The sequence below is a fragment of the Cherax quadricarinatus genome, chromosome 92 (genome assembly GCF_038502225.1).
Source record: "Cherax quadricarinatus isolate ZL_2023a chromosome 92, ASM3850222v1, whole genome shotgun sequence".
Lineage (NCBI taxonomy): Eukaryota > Metazoa > Arthropoda > Malacostraca > Decapoda > Parastacidae > Cherax > Cherax quadricarinatus.
Genome location: NC_091383.1, coordinates 2172840 through 2181916, shown reverse-complemented (window position 1 = coordinate 2181916; position 9077 = coordinate 2172840). Strand labels below are relative to the sequence as shown.

Below are 9077 nucleotides of genomic sequence, written 5' to 3'. Positions count from 1 at the left end.
ACCTTACACAAGTGTTTCTGGTCACTTACACAAGTGTTTCTGGTCACTTACACAGGTGTTTCTGGTCACTACACCTGTCACAATCTTTCCCACTATCCAAATTGCTTCACAGCTTCAGGTTTCCCAAATTTTTGTGTCTCCTGACTCGATCACTGTTATATATAGTGAGACCTTCCATATATATCTGCTGAAGAGGACCCCAGAAGAGGATCGAAATATACAGACTAATTAATTTTCTGATTTTCCCTCCCCATATATGTATATATATATATATATATATATATATATATATATATATATATATATATATATATATATATATATATATATATATATATATATATATACATTGTGTGTGTGTGTGTGTGTGTGTGTGTGTGTGTGTTTGTGTGTTCGTGTGTGTGTGTGTGTGTGTGTGTGTGTGTGTGTGTGTGTGTGTGTGTGTGTTCGTGTGTGTACTCACCAAATTGTGGTTGCAATGGTCGAGATTCAGCTCCTGGCCCCACCTCTGTGTGTGTAGTGCCGAATGGCTTAAACAGCAACGCTCTTCTTGCCGAATAAGACAAGCAGAAAATTTGTGTATGCAATAATTTCGCAAAAATCAATCTGAACGTAACGAAAAAAATATATTTCATAGTGTTTATTTATTATTAAATTATTGTAAACTTATCTAAAATATATTTAGTTGAATTAGACAAAATTAAATTTCGTTTGTTATAATAAGGTCAGGTAAGTTTTCTAACGTTCTTTTGGTACAAAATTATTATTTTTTACATTAACATAAATGAAAAAAAAATATCTTTAAAAATATAAGAGAATTTTTTTAGAAATAACTTAATTTTAAATGAGTTCTTGATAATTGACCAGTTTAACCTATTCGGCACGACGTATATATATGTGTGTTTAAGTATATATATATTTCCAAATGCTACTTTCCCAAGAGATGCTGCTACTCTCCGTCTTCTGGGAAAGTTACTTAATACTGAGGAACATTATAGAGGGTCTCACAGAGGGGAATTTATATTTTATTGCAGTTATGAACGCTCGGTTTTCCTGCTGTGACAGCGGCTGTTGTTTACCTGCCTGGTGACGTCACTGAGCTTGTAGCCAATCACGTTATAGCATTCCGTGACGTCACTCATCTACTGCCAATTACAGGGAAGCATTGTTGTGACGTCATTCTACCAGCCAATAGGAGGCGTTTTTCGGGTGATGCGTCATCATGACGTCACTGGGAAGGGGGGACTTGTTTATTCCTGTGATTTCTTGCGCTAGTACCCAGAAAAATATGTGAAATATGAAGTAGAATCTGGAAATTAGTTTCCAGTCCTTTCTATCCTGGTTTGAGATGCATGAATATCCGTGTATGTGTGTGTGTACTCACCTAGTTGAGGTTGCGGGGGTCGAGTCCGAGGTCCTGGCCCCGCCTCTTCACTGATCGCTACTAGGTCACTCTCCCTGAGCCGTGAGCTTTATCATACCTCTGCTTAAAGCTATGTATGGATCCTGCCTCCACTACATCGCTTCCCAAACTATTCCACTTACTGACTACTCTGTGGCTGAAGAAATACTTCCTAACATCCCTGTGATTCATCTGTGTCTTCAGCTTCCAACTGTGTCCCCTTGTTACTGTGTCCAATCTCTGGAACATCCTGTCTTTGTCCACCTTGTCAATTCCTCTCAGTATTTTGTATGTCGTTATCATGTCCCCCCTATCTCTCCTGTCCTCCAGTGTCGTCAGGTTGATTTCCCTTAACCTCTCCTCGTAGGACATACCTCTTAGCTCTGGGACTAGTCTTGTTGCAAACCTTTGCACTTTCTCTAGTTTCTTCACGTGCTTGGCTAGGTGTGGGTTCCAAACTGGTGCCGCATACTCCAATATGGGCCTAACATACACGGTGTACAGGGTCCTGAATGATTCCTTATTAAGATGTCGGAATGCTGTTCTGAGGTTTGCTAGGCGCCCATATGCTGCAGCAGTTATTTGGTTGATGTACGCCTTCTTGCAGTCCAAGAATATGCAATCCACCCACCCCTCTGTCTCTTGCCTTACTGCTGTCACCATGTCATAGAACTCCAGTAGGTTTGTGACACAGGATTTCCCGTCCCTGAAACCATGTTGGCTGCTGTTGATGAGATCATTCCTTTCTAGGTGTTCCACCACTCTTCTCCTGATAATCTTCTCCATGATTTTGCATACTATACATGTCAGTGACACTGGTCTGTAGTTTAATGCTTCATGTCTGTCTCCTTTTTTAAAGATTGGGACTACATTTGCTGTCTTCCATGCCTCAGGCAATCTCCCTGTTTCGATAGATGTATTAAATATTGTTGTTAGGGGTACACATAGCGCCTCTGCTCCCTCTCTCAATACCCATGGGGAGATGTTATCTGGCCCCATTGCCTTTGAGGTATCTAGCTCACTCAGAAGCCTCTTCACTTCTTCCTCGGTTGTGTGCACTGTGTCCAGCACTTGGTGGTGTGCCCCACCTCTCCGTCTTTCTGGAGTCCCTTCTGTCTCCTCTGTGAACACTTCTTTGAATCTCTTGTTGAGTTCCTCACATACTTCACGGTCATTTCTTGTTGTCTCTCCTCCTTCCTTCATTAGCCTGATTACCTGGTCCTTGACTGTTGTTTTCCTCCTGATGTGGCTGTACAACAGTTTCGAGTCAGATTTGGCTTTCGCTGCTATGTCATTTTCATATTGTCTTTGGGCCTCCCTTCTTATCTGTGCATATTCGTTTCTGGCTCTACGACTGCTCTCCTTATTCTCCTGGGTCCTTTGCCTTCTATATTTCTTCCATTCCCTAGCACACTTGGTTTTTGCCTCCCTGCACCTTTGGGTAAACCATGGGCTCATTCTGGCTTTTTCATTATTCCTGTTACCCTTGGGTACAAACCTCTCCTCAGCCTCCTTGCATTTTGTTGCTACATATTCCATCATCTCATTAACTGGCTTCCCTGCCAGTTCTCTGTCCCACTGAACCCCGTTCAGGTAGTTCCTCATTCCTGTGTAGTCCCCTTTCTTGTAGTTTGGCTTCACTCGTCCTGGCCTTCCTGCTTCTCCCTCCACTTGTAGCTCTACTGTGTATTCGAAGCTTAAAACCACATGGTCACTGGCCCCCAAGGGGTCTTTCATATGTGATGTCCTCGATATCTGCACTACTCAAGGTGAATACTAAGTCCAGCCTTGCTGGTTCATCCTCTCCTCTCTCTCTTGTAGTGTGTGTACTCACCTATTTGTGGTTGCAGGGGTCGAGTCTTAGCTCCTGGCCCCGCCTCTTCACCGGTGTGTGTGTGTGTGGATTAATACATGAGTGTGTGTGTGTGTGTATGTGTGTGTGTGTGTGTGTGCTCACCTAATTGTACTCAACTGATTGTGGTTGCAGGGGTCGAGACTCAGCTCCTGGCCCCACCTCTTCACTGGGTCCTCCCTCTCCTTGCTCCATGAGCTTTATCATACCTCGTCTTAAAGCTATGTATGGATCCTGCCTCCACTACATCACTACCCAGACTATTCCACTTACTGACTACTCTGTGGCTGAAGAAATACTTCCTAACATCCCTGTGACTCATCTGGGTCTTCAACTTCCAACTGTGTCCCCTTGTTGTTGTGTCCCCTTGTTGCTGTGTCCCCTTGTTGTTGTGTCCCCTTGTTGCTGTGTCCCCTTGTTGCTGTGTCCCCTTGTTGCTGTGTCCCCTTGTTACTGTGTCCCCTTGTTGTTGTGTCCCCTTGTTGTTGTGTCCCCTTGTTGCTGTGTCCCCTTGTTGCTGTGTCCCCTTGTTGCTGTGTCCCCTTGTTGTTGTGTCCCCTTGTTGCTGTGTCCCCTTGTTGCTGTGTCCCCTTGTTGTTGTGTCCCCTTGTTGCTGTGTCCCCTTGTTACTGTGTCCCCTTGTTGTTGTGTCCCCTTGTTGTTGTGTCCCCTTGTTGCTGTGTCCCCTTGTTGCTGTGTCCCTTTGTTGTTGCGTCCCCTTGTTGCTGTGTCCCCTTGTTGCTGTGTCCCCTTGTTGCTGTGTCCCCTTGTTGCTGTGTCCCCTTCTTGCTGTGTCCCCTTCTTGCTGTGTCCCCTTCTTGCTGTGTCCCCTTCTTGCTGTGTCCCCTTCTTGCTGTGTCCCCTTCTTGCTGTGTCCCCTTCTTGCTGTGTCCCCTTCTTGCTGTGTCCCCTTCTTGCTGTGTCCCCTTCTTGCTGTGTCCCCTTCTTGCTGTGTAACCTTCTTGCTGTGTCCCCTTCTTGCTGTGTCCCCTTCTTGCTGTGTCCCCTTCTTGCTGTGTCCCCTTCTTGCTGTGTCCCCTTCTTGCTGTGTAACCTTCTTGCTGTGTCCCCTTCTTGCTGTGTCCCCTTCTTGCTGTGTCCCCTTGTTGCTGTGTCCCCTTGTTGCTGTGTCCCCTTGTTGCTGTGTCCCCTTGTTGCTGTGTCCCCTTCTTGCTGTGTCCCCTTCTTGCTGTGTCCCCTTGTTGTGTCCCCTTGTTGTTATGTCTCCTTGTTGCTGTGTCCCCTTGTTGCTGTGACCCCTTGTTGCTGTGTCCCCTTGTTGCTGTGTCCCCTTGTTGCTGTGTCCCCTTGTTGCTGTGACCCCTTGTTGCTGTGTCCCCTTATTGCTGTGTCCCTTTGTTGCTGTGTCCCCTTCTTGCTGTGTCCCCTTCTTGCTGTGTCCCCTTCTTTCTGTGTCCCCTTCTTGCTGTGTCCCCTTCTTGCTGTGTCCCCTTCTTGCTGTGTCCCCTTCTTGCTGTGTCCCCTTCTTGCTGTGTCCCCTTGTTGTTGTGTCCCCTTGTTGTTGTGTCCCCTTGTTGCTGTGTCCCCTTGTTGCTGTGACCCCTTGTTGTGTCCCCTTGTTGCTGTGACCCCTTGTTGTTGTGTCCCCTTGTTGGTGTGTCCCCTTGTTGCTGTGACCCCTTGTTGTTGTGTCCCCTTGTTGCTGTGACCCCTTGTTGCTGTGTCCCCTTGTTGCTGTGTCCCCTTGTTACTGTGACCCCTTGTTGTTGTGTCCCCTTGTTGTTGTGTCCCCTTGTTGCTGTGACCCCTTGTTGCTGTGACCCCTTGTTGCTGTGTCCCCTTGTTGCTGTGTCCCCTTGTTGCTGTGACCCCTTGTTGTTGTGTCCCCTTGTTGTTGTGTCCCCTTGTTGCTGTGACCCCTTGTTGTTGTGTCCCCTTGTTGCTGTGTCCCCTTGTTGCTGTGTCCCCTTGTTACTGTGTCCCCTTGTTGCTGTGACCCCTTGTTGCTGTGACCCCTTGTTGCTGTGACCCCTTGTTGTTGTGTCCCTTGTTGCTGTGACCCCTTGTTGCTGTGACCCCTTGTTGCTGTGTCCCCTTGTTGCTGTGACCCCTTGTTGCTGTGACCCCTTGTTGTTGTGTCCCTTGTTGCTGTGACCCCTTGTTGCTGTGACCCCTTGTTGTTGTGTCCCTTGTTGCTGTGACCCCTTGTTGTTGTGTCCCTTGTTGCTGTGACCCCTTGTTGTTGTGTCCCTTGTTGCTGTGACCCCTTGTTGTTGTGTCCCTTGTTGCTGTGACCCCTTGTTGTTGTGTCCCTTGTTGCTGTGACCCCTTGTTGTTGTGTCACATCTCTGGAACATTCTGTCTCTGTCCACCTTATCTATTCCACGCAGTATTTTGTATGTCGTTATCATGTCTCCCCTGAACATCCTGTCCTCCAGTGTCGTGTGTGTGTGTGTGATTTCTCACATAACATAACATAGATATGCAGCACAAATAAGACACATGAGAAACACCTTCATTTGGAAGGTATTTCTGTTGTTGGAGATGAGTCAGGTAAACCGAACATATGTTGGTGAAGGGCTCTTGATCCATACAATAGGAACTACTCTCCTCTCCTTCAATCGTGTCTCTACCTGCAATTCTATAGGGTTTAGCGCTTCCCTGTGAATATAATATTTAGCTGGAAAATTAATAATTATATAATTGCAAAAGTATAAACGGGAGAAACATACAATTAAATTACCAGAATTATAAGTGACAGAAAAACAAAAGCTAGCTGAAGTGGAGAAGGATTTAACCCAAACCTTAAATAAGGAAAAGTATAAGTAGCAGAAACAATCAGATTTAAAAGTGACAGAAAAACAAAATCTAGCTGGAATAGAGAAGGATTGAACCCAATCCTAAAATAAGTAAAAAGTATAAGTGGCATAAACTTTCAGATCCCCAGATATATAAGTGACTGAAAAACAAAAACAAACTGAAATAGAAAAGGATTTAACCCAAACCTTCGATAAGGAAAAAGTATAAGTGGCAGGAAAACAAAAGCTAGCTAAGGAAAAAAAATAATTGAATCCGGCACAGGAAAAGGCGTGAGAGGAATAAAGATCAAATTACCAGAGTTATAAGTGGAAGAAGCTGGTTCGAAGTTTAAATAGGGAGAAAGTATAAATGAGAGAAACAATTAGATTACCAGATTAATAAATGAAAGAAAGAGGATCGAACCCAATTCATACATAAGAAGAAAGTATAAATGACAGGAGTAAACAATCAGATTTATAGTGTTATAAGTATAAGGGATCGAATCTCTTTCTTAAATAAGAAGAAAGTATAAATGACAGAAATAAATAACCAGATTTATAGTGTTATAAGTATAAGGGATCGAATCCCTTTCTTAAATAAGAAAGTATAAATGACAGAAATAAACAATCAGATTTATAGGGTTATAACTATAAGGGATCGAATCCCTTTCTTAAATAAGAAGAAAGTATAAATGACAGAAATAAACAATCAGATTTATAGAGTTATAAGTGTAAGGGATCAAATCCCTTTCTTAAATATGAAGAAAGTATAAATGACAGAAATAAACAATCAGATTTATAGTGTTATAAGTATAAGGAATCGAATCCCTTTCTTAAATAAGAAGAAAGTATAAATGACAGAAATAAACAATCAGATTTATAGTGTTATAAGTATAAGGAATCGAATCCCTTTCTTAAATAAGAAGAAAGTATAAATGACAGATATAAATAATCAGATTTATAGTGTTATAAGTATAAGGAATCGAATCCCTTTCTTAAATAAGAAGAAAGTATAAATGACAGAAATAAACAGACTAATAGTGTTATAAGTGAAAGAAAAACAAAAGAGGGCTGGAGGTGCCGGGGATTGAACCCGGGACTTCTCACATGCGAAGCGAGCACTCTACCTCTGAGTTACACCCCCGCCATGGGTTAAGTTACCTTTAATCTCTATGTAAAGTGACTTTCTATACTCACTGACACACTTATCTCTTTCTCTCTCTCTCTCTCTCTCTCTCTCTCTCTCTCTCTCAAGGACACTCAGGACAGGTGCTATAGACTGTGAACACAGGTGCTATGAACATAGGTGCTGTGAACATAGGTGCTGTGAACACAGGTGCTGTGAACACAGGTGCTATGAACATAGGTGCTGTGAACATAGGTGCTGTGAACACAGGTGCTGTGAACACAGGTGCTGTGAACATAGGTGCTATGAACATAGGTGCTGTGAACATAGGTGCTGTGAACATAGGTGCTGTGAACACAGGTGCTGTGAACACAGGTGCTGTGAACATAGGTGCTGTGAACATAGGTGCTGTGAACATAGGTGCTGTGAACATAGTGTTGTGAACATAGGTGCTGTGAACACAGGTGCTGTGAACACAGATGCTGTGAACACAGGTGCTGTGAACACAGGTGCTGTGAACACAGGTGCTGTGAACATAGGTGTTGTGGACACAGGTACTGTGAACACAGGTGTTGTGAACACAGGTGTTGTGAACACAGGTGTTGTGAACACAGGTGTTGTGAACACAGGTGTTGTGAACACAGGTGCTGTAAACACAGGTGCTGTGAACACAAATGCTGTGAACATAGGTGCTGTGAACACAGGTGCTGTGAGCAAAGGTGTTGTGAACACAGGTGCTGTGAACACATGTGCTGTGAACACAGGTGCTGTGAACACAGGTGTTGTGAACACAGGTGCTGTGAACACAGGTGTTGTGAACACAGGTGTTGTGAACACAGGTGCTGTGAACACAGGTGTTGTGAACACAGGTGCTGTGAACACAGGTGCTGTGAACACAGGTGCTGTGAACACTGTTGTGAACACAGGTGTTGCAAACACAGGTGTTGTGAACACAGGTGCTGTGAACACAGGTGCTGTGAACACTGTTGTGAACACAGGTGTTGCAAACACAGGTGTTGTGAACACAGGTGCTGTGAACGCAGGTGCTGTGAACAGAGGTGCTGTGAACACAGGTGCTGTGAACATAGGTGCTGTGAACACAGGTGCTGTGAACACAAGTGCTGTGAACACAGGTGCTGTGAACACAGGTGCTGTGAACATAGGTGCTGTGAACACAGGTGCTGTGAACGCAGGTGCTGTGAACACAGGTGTTGTGAACACGGGTGTTGTGAACACAGGTGTTGTGAACATAGGTGCTGTGAACACAGGTGTTGTGAACACAGGTGCTGTGAACACAGGTGTTGTGAACACAGGTGTTGTGAACACAGGTGCTGTGAACACAGGTGTTGTGAACACAGGTGCTGTGAACACAGGTGCTGTGAACACAGGTGCTGTGAACACAGGTGCTGTGAACACAGGTGCTGTGAACACAGGTGTTGTGAACACAGGTGCTGTGAACACAGGTGCTGTGAACACAGGTGCTGTGAACACAGGTGCTGTGAACACAGGTGTTGTGAACACAGGTGTTGTGAACACAGGTGCTGTGAACACAGGTGTTGCGAACACAGGTGTAGCAAACACAGGTGCTGTGAACACAGGTGCTGTGAACACAGGTGTTGCGAACACAGGTGCTGTGAACACAGGTGCTGTGAACATAGGTGCTGTGAACACAGGTGTTGCAAACACAGGTGCTGTGAACACAGGTGCTGTGAACACAGGTGTTGCGAACACAGGTGCTGTGAACACAGGTGCTGTGAACATAGGTGCTGTGAACACAGGTGTTGTGAACACAGGTGTTGTGAACACAGGTGTTGTGAACACAGGTGTTGTGAACACAGGTGTTGTGAACACAGGTGTTGTGAACACAGGTGCTGTGAACACAGGTGCTGTGAACATAGGTGTTGTGAACACAGGTGTTGTGAACACAGGTGCTGTGAG

General features: G+C 44.8%; 1 non-coding gene across 1 annotated transcript; it reads right to left on the bottom strand.

Annotated features, from left to right (window-relative positions):
* Nucleotides 1-7085: 7085 nt before the first annotated feature.
* On the bottom strand, nt 7086-7157 carry TRNAA-CGC (transfer RNA alanine (anticodon CGC)). Its single transcript has one exon. It is a non-coding gene; the product is annotated as a tRNA-Ala (tRNA).
* Between the last annotated feature and the right edge of the window lie 1920 nt (nt 7158-9077).